Below are 9,954 nucleotides of genomic sequence, written 5' to 3'. Positions count from 1 at the left end.
TGTGTGTGTGTGTGTGTGTGTGTGTGTGTGTGTGTGTGTGTGTGTGTGTGTGTGTGTGTGTGTGTGTGTGTGTGTGTGTGTGTGTGTGTGTGAGTGTAGGTGTGCGATAATTGCACACTGTGATTATGCTGTTTCTTTAAACAGATTTTTAAATAATCAAGTTTCATTAGGACTGCTCCAGTAAGAAGCTAAGAAGTCCCATTCAAAGGGTCAAACAGTATCCATATGTAATTCAAAGTACATATAAATTGAAACGTTTTAAATATACAATACTAATTGCAGTGGGGTTGAGCAGTGTAAATTATGATTCAACTAAACATAATCGGAATCAGGACAGTAAGGGAGTCCTTTGAAAAATGTTTTTCTTTCTAAACAGGGGTGTCCCTGGCCCCAAGCTTCAACAATGCAGCTTCTGAGATGTAAATGCATAACACTGTTGCAGCAGGACTGTTTAGGCAACAGCATCTAGCATCTTCGCTGCCAAGAAAACTTGGCACTCCCATTTAATGCTTGATGTGCTTTTTTTTAAAGGTCTCAATCATAGGCTGATGGAAACAAAAAAATATGCCAACACAACTGCACCACTGTGGCATTGTTTTATTTGCAGGTGCTTCCAGCTGTGTGAATCTTTCTTGAATGTCAAATGGGTTGTGTGTCTGCATTTTGACATGTGGATGCTGAGATTTGCAGATTTCCAGTGACAACATCATCTGCACCAACTAGTGCCCAAAGCTCTTTGGCTAATTCATTGTGACACATTGAAACTGATCAATATGTGGATGCGCAGATATCCCACTGGACTACTCCAGTTCCTTTTAGTAGTACAGATACAAGTTGATACACTGAGACGTCATGTCGGTTAGAGTTGTTGCCATTTGTCACATTGTGGGAGGGTGGGAGCATAGCAGACCATTAATTGCATTGGGAACGCTTTCAAGGCCACTTGGTGGTTTCTGTCATGTTTCCATTCATTTTTTGTTTCAGTCATCTTCTTGTTGATCATCGTTTGACCGCAGGATTTGCAAGATGTAACGCTGTGCTTGATTCGTGTGAAATTGCGAATAAGGCCCGTAATTCGGCACACAAGCGCAGAAAATGTTGAGAATTACAATGTATACTGCTGTGACGAGGAATTTGGATCCAACAATGCTCTAAAACAGCAGGGATTTGACCGGCCTACATTGGCCTACCTCAAATTCCTTCCAGGCATTTCCTCGGTTCTTATGTAAGACTGTTTGTGTGCTGAACCATCACCTGGACCTGGCTCATGTCAGGAAGTACAAAGGTTGCCAGCATTTGGTGGGTTTGTGACGGAAAATGTGGAGAAAGTGGATTTATTATCGGCACGGCTAATAAAGGCTTGAGTGTGTCATTCCAGCTGCAAATATTTATCTTGTCCTCTTTCAACCCTGTCTCTCATTTCATATCCATTTATTTTTGCTCCATTACGCCATATGGTCTTGTACTACTCTTTCATTACTACAAAAACTCACATGGAAATTGTCATCGCTGTTCCTCCTGTGCCTCATACGTACTACAGCCCGAGCACAAGCAGCTGCGATCGTGAGAAGAGATGGAAGGAAGGAAGTGCAGGTTGATGTATTTGGGTCTCAACTCAATCAACAAGCATACACTGAAAGAACAGAACCGTAGAATGGATTAAACTACAGTGGGACCTCAAATTTGCAATGCCTCAAGAGTTCACATGCCTGTATAGGATAGCCCAACGCAACCACGTTTGCAGGAAAAATATGTCTCAGAAATCACACAAAATTTGGTTTATTCATAAGGAAAGGATTACTTTGGTACAGCGGTTAACATATTTTTATATGTGTATGGATGTTAAAATGCAAATGGTACCTGGGTATTTTGTGGAGATTTACACAATTTAATACCAACATTCACAATGTAATTCGAGAACTTCAATACTGTACACAAATGCCATATAACAGCATGCAAATTTCACCGAACCGAAAATAGTCATTTGTTGAATTTGCAGCATTTGGGGGTTCCACTTACTGAAATCAAAAGCTATTTCAATCCAAAACATCTTAGCTCTATTTTCAATACTTTTCAAGCTATAAAATGTCTTGAAACACTGCTGAGCATAATAATTTGGAAGAGTGCATTTGAACAAAAGCTACATTTTTTTTTTTTTGTTAAAAACTATCGAGAATAAAGGTCTTATGATGTCAACAGTTTGACTGTGAAAAAGAGTAATATGATAACTGTCCATGAATTTCTTCGGGGAACTATATCTTAAAATGAAAACAAATCAGAGGTCCTTCAAGGTTGACATTTTTTGGTACACCCCAGTTGCATTTCACCCTAAATATGTTGCAGTGTTTTGAAATAGGATACTTGCCAAGCAAGTCTTGGCATAACCTCCTGACTACCAGTAGTTCAAATTTGTCCTCTGTAGAGGACATTTGTGAACCTAAATATCTCCCACCCAGTGCCTCCAATCGCATTAACTCCTTTTGTTACTCTAAAGAGGACATTCAGTGCTTTCCAATGATACCAAATTTGTAGGGGTTAGAAAAAGTAAGAAAAAGGCTTCCCTCAGTGCAAGCACTTTTTATGGGAAGAGGAAAAGTAATACTTTTTATCGACCACATTTTGTCTTGAAATGCTGTTGGCATTTTAATTATAAGACTCTTATGAACACGTTAAAGTGTTGTTTGAGTTGTTTTAAGTGTATTTGAGCCTGTTTAAAAAATCTAGTGGGATTTCAAAAATTTTTTTGGAGGAGTCCAATTACTTCACATAGATTGGGGAATGTCAAAATAAATGTGATTGGACAACATTTTTTTTCCTGGTAGTCAGGAGGATAAAACCGACTATGCAATGATGACCTTGAAAATCCTGTCCCACTAAAAATATCCACCAAAGGAAATGCTGCAAAAAAACAAGGTATGTGTTAAGCAAATGGATCCATTGTACATGCCAGGAATAGTGTGCAAGTACTCTGATGAATATTCCTCAAGCAGTATTCAAAGAAAGCCATGCAATAACTTAACAGTCATGGACAAGCAAAAATCAAACTCAACAGGAATCTTGTTAGCAACGGAAGATGCTGCAAAGCAAAGATGCTGAAATAAAAGGTTTTATCTGACTGCATGAAACAACAACTGAGACAAACTGTGGTATTTGACGAATGCCAGCATCAAAATTGAATCATATTCTGCCTTCAAAAACACAGAGCTGAGCAAAACAAAATACAGTGGTACCTCTACGTATGAACGTCTCTTCATACCAAATGTTCAAGTTACGAAACATCTCAACAGGAAAATATTGCCTCTTGTTATGAAAGAAATTTCAAGATACGAAAGGTAAAAATACAGTATGGCCTGCTGGTCGCAGCTCCGAGTTTCCTAAACACAACATACTTATAGCTGCTCTGCCATTGGCTTTTACCTAGCATCTTCCTGGCATCCCATTGGCTAAGAGGGACCTCGATCGAATATGCCGATGTGTGTACATCAGGAGTGTCAAACTCATTTTTGTTCCAGGCCACATTATAATTACAGTTTCCCTTGGAGGGCCGTTATGACTGAAACTATATAACGAAGTCACGAATAACGTGTTATTCAATTATTGTTTAAGTAACTGTAATGAAGGGTTTGGTAACAAGAAAATGCTTACAATATGTCACTGATTTACTACTTATGAAAATTAGACATTTTGGTACAGATTTGAGCAAGCATCATGGAAGTTGTCATCTTTGATTTGCTTTTGCGGGCCACTTAAAATGATGTGGCGGACCACACCTGACCCCTGGGCCTTGAGTTTGACACATGTGGTGTAGATCGATAAATAGATAGATGTGTGTCTATGCAGCGTCCTCGTCATTTGCACCTCGGGCCATGAGGTGTTCCGATAGTTTTACGTAAATGTGAATCACCCAGAAAAAAGTGTTCACCAGTCGGCGATCGCTCACTATGCTGATGTTTGCCTTGGACATTTTCGAAGGATTGCTGAAAGCCGACAAAAGCAAATGTCCTTAGATCAGTTCTTGACAAAAGGCCAGGCAAAAACCACTTTTGAGAGAGAACATGGACTATTGAGGGCAAAAAACGATGAGGACGCAGTTAAAAGTTAAATGACGATCATTTTTATTCTTTACCCTAGTCTTTGTTTTTTCACATTATGCACAACTCTCATTTGTTGTGCAATCTAATTGTAACATGTATTTGTGACATATTTTGATGCATTGTTATGCTTTAGGAAACATTTATGTCTGAATTTAAGGGGGATAGGGGGGACTTGGAACGAATTAGGGCATTTACATGGAAAACGCGTCTCTACCTCCAAAATTTTCTACTTAAGGAATTTCTTCCAGAACCAATTAATTTCACAAGTAGAGGTACCCCTGTATTGATAAGCACATTTGTCTTTGATTCAATTTTTCCTTGACACTTTACCAGAATAAAAAATCGAAACGAAACCCAGCCCATGTCTCTATGCTGTTCTATCCTCAAACTCACCTCTCCGAATGTACTTTGAGCCTTAAGAGAGTCATATACAGTATTTGAGGAATGCACACTGAAGTTTGATATGGCCTGGCCTAGCAAGCAAAACAGAGGGCAGAAGCCTCAGAAAATAACACATAACCAAAGCCCAAAAGAATTCCCTTGGACACAACGACTGACCAGAAAACTGTGCAGTGGCGGAGAAGTCAGCCTTAAATAACCCACTCAGACTCTGCTGCTGTAGTCTGACTCTGATAGACAGTCAGCCCTTTGGTTTTATGCATCTTTTTTACCATAACTGAATTTAGATTCAACACATATGCATCCACAGCGGTAGTAAGTATTCTCTATGACAGTCAGTGTCAAACAGAAAGTTTTTGCGGCATCATTTACCCCTAAAAGAATGTTTTTGACGAATGGAAATGTCCATGTGATGAATAAACAAACAAACAAACAAATAAATAAATAAATATAAGTAACCATCTGAACCTTCTTGTCTGTCCTGGGGATTCATTGGACTCGGTTCAAGGTCCAGTCTGTGCTGTTCAAGCTGCTGGCAAGATTTGAACGTAGCCTCACTTGATCAAATTTGTACCTCTCTCATGGATTAAGTGTTTCATTTTCATCAAATAAAAATCATGAAGTGTTCAAAATTTGCAGTATGTAAAAGCTACTCAACAACGAAGTAAGTAGTTATGTCAAAATAAAGCAAAACTACAGCTCATATGGAGTGACGGAGAATCCCCAACATACGGGTACCAGTTTTAAACTGACAATTCCGTTTTGATAATTTTACACTCGTTGTAATACTTTTGCATCATTATGAGCTAAAGTGAGGCTGAGAATTTACACGATTTTCCATAAACATGCCATGAACTCTAGCATAGCAACAATTGCTGAGTTAGAATTCATGACCCCAAAACAGTGATTTCAGATTGGCCTGTTGCAGGTATGCATAAATGTGCTTACTGTCCCAAACATGTTTCAAAATATGGTCAGAAAGAAGAATTAGTTATCCTAGCAAAACAAAATATCAATATACACCACAATTGTCTAAACATGAGATCCAAAAATGTCAACAGAAACTTTTGCATTTTATCGAAGATTTTATGACGGCCATGTTTCCTGTCCCTTTGCTTGACCTGCAGCCCCGACACCATCAATGACTAATGACATTTGCATGTTCTCTTTCGGCAGTCATCTTATAAATCTCATGTACTACCACCGAACAAAAGTTCCAGCATCATCACCTTGCACAGTGCAGTTTTGCCATTCATCGCTGAGGATGACTTTCAGCGAGTCCTCGCTGCCCATCTTTAAAACCCGCCTCAAAACTCACTTGTATTCTTTGGCATTTGGCTCAGCATGACTCAAATTTGATCTTAGTTTTACTGTTTGGTGCTTTCTACCATCTTTGTTTCTGATTTACTGCTTTCTTGTTGTATATATGTTAGTTGCTCCATGTACAGCACTTTGTATGCAGCGATGGCTGTTAGAAAGTGCTCTATAAATACAGTTGAGTTGAGAGTCCACGATTGCTGTTGCAACTTTGTCTTTTTCTCTTTAGTTATTGTATGTACATCCCATTTTCTTTCGGCAGTTGCCTGTAGTTCATTTGCAGAGGTTAACTCCAGTTTCCTCTCATTTGGCCTTCATTTGTTTCGCTGTGCATTGTTCCTTTTCAAGACATATTGCTTTCAGCTTTCTGTCTTGACGCTTTGATGTCTTCCTTGGTCTACCAGTATGCTTGCCTTTAACAACTTTCCCATGTTGTTTGTACTTGGTCCAGCTTTTTGACACCGCTGACTGTGAACAACCAACATCTTTTGCAACAATGTATGCTGATTTACCTAATTTAAGAAGTTTGATAATCAGTTGACATCTCTGGTGTTGGAGCCATGATTCATGTCAGTCACACTTGGTGCGGCAACGCTCAAAGGTGTGATCACTTCTGTTTAACGGCAGAACAACAAGCAAATCTAATCTGATGCAGGTGTTAGTTTTAGGAATGGAAATTTACGCGGTGATTCCATATACCGTATTTGTACGGTAAGGTGCACCTAAAAGCATTCCATTTGCTGAAAAGCCGACAGTGCGCCTTATACCTTATCTATGAATCAATATTCTGATTTCTTGGACAAAGTATTTTAAATGTTCTGTAAAGCGCTTTGCTACAGCTACAGCGGTTATGAAAGCGCTACATAAATAAAGTTGTATAGTATTGTATTCTCTTTAGCATAGCTCCCTCTAGTGGATGCATACCCCAACCGCAGACACTATTGTAGCTTCTGTTCTATGCGCCTTATAAATGAAAATCATATTTAAAAAGGCCATTCATTGAAGGTGCGCTTTATACTCTGAAGCACCTTATAGTGTGGATTTTTTTTTCCTCAGAATTGAGTGATTCCATAAATGTCCCCCTCTGTTTGGTCTAAAAATATACCTCTTACCGAGTGACACATTTTTTTTCTTTCAGTTTTTTTCAACATCCTCTGAGACTGATAATTCAAAGCAGGGGTTGTAGATCCACCGTACTGCATGACTAAGCAGTTGAACAAAAAAGCGTCAACAAAAACGTGTCTGATCGATGAGTGCACCCCAAGGCAAAGTCAAATTATGCACCGCAGCCTTAACTCATGTCGGTAATGACAGTGGGAAACCATATCTGTTTGGATGTTCTGCAACAACAATGATTATTTGCAATGAACATGGCCATCAACATGATTTTACAAGCACCAAATCTTGTTATGTTTCATCTCCAAGTAGCCAATGACAAGTGGCCAGTAACAGCTTGCTGCCATGACAGCGGGATCTGGTTTCCGATCGTGCATTGGTCAAAGAGGACTCCTGCGCGAACCCTCTGTGGCCACCCACAGCCAAAGATGGAACAACACACAGGGATACACACAACCTCAAATACCAAATCTCTGAGTGGCAGAATCCATCTCTTCTCTGTAATATTGGCCTACCCAAATCCAAACCGCCCTGTTTCGAGGGAACACTATAAGATGCCTTCATGCGGGATTCATTAGCCAGAAGAAGGTCTAACGTTTGTTGCTCAGCATGTCGCGCTCCCACAATCGTCTTCAAAGTTGCAGTATATGTCTATAAATATATCACAAGCAGTCACGGAGCTCCAAGGACACACAAAACTCAACATGCGCTCAGTCAGTCAGCAAACCACAGTTTGGGCTGAATAAACAAGCCGTGGCAAGTACTGTTCATGACTGTTCCACACATTATTTGTCTATTTCTCCTGACTTTAAGAGGCGATTGCAATTGAATCCAAACAGTCGAGGGCTAATTTATGTCGTGGTTTTGCTTTTGATTTTTTATCGATTGACACTCCGCAGCAGCAGACCCAATCCATGCATTATCTAACACCCCGCGACCCTGTTCAGAGTAAGCGAAGATGAAAATGGATGCATGGACTGTATCAGATCACAGCATGTAAATCAAATGCACTATGATGATGATTATTATTTTTTGAACATTACAACCAGACAGTCGTCAAACATCTTAATAGGCCTGTGTATTTTGGAAAAAAAAAAAAAAAAGAAAAAAAACTTCAGCGATCAGGACACACCTTTGAGCTTGATTGTCCAACTCCTTTGAGAGGAATGTGTTGAATGCTAGCATAGATGACTGAGCCCCCAGTTGCTCTTAATGCTGCGTCATCTGTAAATGAATCAGGAGACAGTGTCGAAGGGCTTTAATTGTCATTTAAGGTAGAAAAGTGGGATACAAGTGAAACCATTAACCATTGCTGAAAAGAAAGCTTTACTTTTTGGTCTGTGCCGTACAAGTTGTATAAATATTTGAATGAAGGGTGTGTGCATGTGAATGTGAACACGTGTCTCTGTACGTATTGAATATTTATCCATTTCAAGTGCCAAATATACTCCTGCATTTACAGACATGCTATTGATATTGCCATTGGCTGTTCCTGTACTGTGTAAATATGTGGAAGTGAAGCTAGAATTAAAATACAGTAAGGCCTAACTTATTTCTATATGTTTATATTATGTTTACAGTATATTCATGATCTCAAAGAAAGTAAATGTCTTCATGTGCATCATTCATGCAGAGTTGAAGAGTGTTGCCACACCTTAGAAACTTGCTGTCTCCAAGTTTTTCCCTCCTTTGGGGTGAAACCTCAGCTATTTCAGATGATATTTAAAATAAGAGTTCACAGTTCCCCCAAGAAGCCCAGCCCAGCGCATGGTTTGTGTTTACTGCTTTTCTTGTGCTCGTCTGACTATACTGTATAATTGCTTTAAAGAAAGTGGATGTGGTCACTCCTTCAAACCACTGTCATTTTTTGAGTGAGCAGAATTCAAACAAGATATAGCCTGAATACATCACAAAGATTTGCATGCATTACAGTTTGCCCAAGTATCTTGATTACGCTGTTTCACGTACATGTGTGACGTTCTAATGAACAGAGGGAATGAAATTGCAAAAGTTCTGGAAAAAGAAGGGTCAACAATGTTGCAGACTGTATTTGTTATCTGTTCATACACTAGAAACAAGAACCAAAGCAGCCCTTAACACAACTGCATTAACCGAACAAGCATCACACAAAAAAGAAAAGTATTTATTATTGTCTTTACCTTTGTGTGTGTGTGTGTGTGTGTGTGTGTGTGTGTGTGTGTGTGTGTGTGTGTGTGTGTGTGTGCGTGCGTGTCCAAATGTGGCTAATGCTGCTGAAAACCACGTTAACAACTTGTCGAAGAAGTGCTTTGAAACTTGCCTAGACAAGCAGCCAGCAGTCAGACATCCTTCTAATTGCTAACTAAGGTCACACTAATTCATTATTATTTTAACTTGTCGTGTTACAAAAACAAAAAGTGCCAAACAAATTGCCTCTTTCAAGTGACTTGGCGAGCCCAGGATTCCGGGAGCAAATCTTTTGTCCAGTCATCAGCTCATCTGCATGCGAGCACCAACATGTCAGCAATAGTCAACTGAAAGGCTGCACTGTCTCCTCAGAGAGCCATTGTCTCTCACATAATAGAAAATATCCCCCAAAACAAAGTCCGGCACGAAGGAATGCAGGACGCGTGTTACCATTGTGAAACACATTCTGTCCAGTTGGTTACCTCACAGTCCTCTCAGCAATATTTCTCCCCCTCTGGGAGCTACATACAATTTCATAAAATTTCTATGTTGAACAATTTCACGTCTTTCCATAATTTATGATTGTGTTTGTGTTAGTAACTGAAGGGTGGTTAGCATGACAAAGGCCACAAACTTTTGCAATCTAAATGTGTTGACACCCATGAGTAATCCAAAACAAAACGCACATTAAACATCGCAAAAAGCATGCAATATTCTTGGAACACCAAGGATGGTGGAGGCGCCAACTAGAAACCACACACGCTTCCTGATTCACTGTCTGGTGAAGTGAGAAGAAGGCCTCCCGCTTGGCTATATTTGACAGACATTCAGAGCTCAGGTGAAATAGCGGAAACAGCATGAC

This window comes from Hippocampus comes, unplaced genomic scaffold, assembly GCF_001891065.2.
Source record: "Hippocampus comes isolate QL1 unplaced genomic scaffold, H_comes_QL1_v1.1 scaffold107, whole genome shotgun sequence".
In the NCBI taxonomy this organism is placed as follows: domain Eukaryota; kingdom Metazoa; phylum Chordata; class Actinopteri; order Syngnathiformes; family Syngnathidae; genus Hippocampus; species Hippocampus comes.
The sequence above is the reverse complement of the archived record's forward strand: the minus strand, read 5'-3'. Positions refer to the sequence as shown.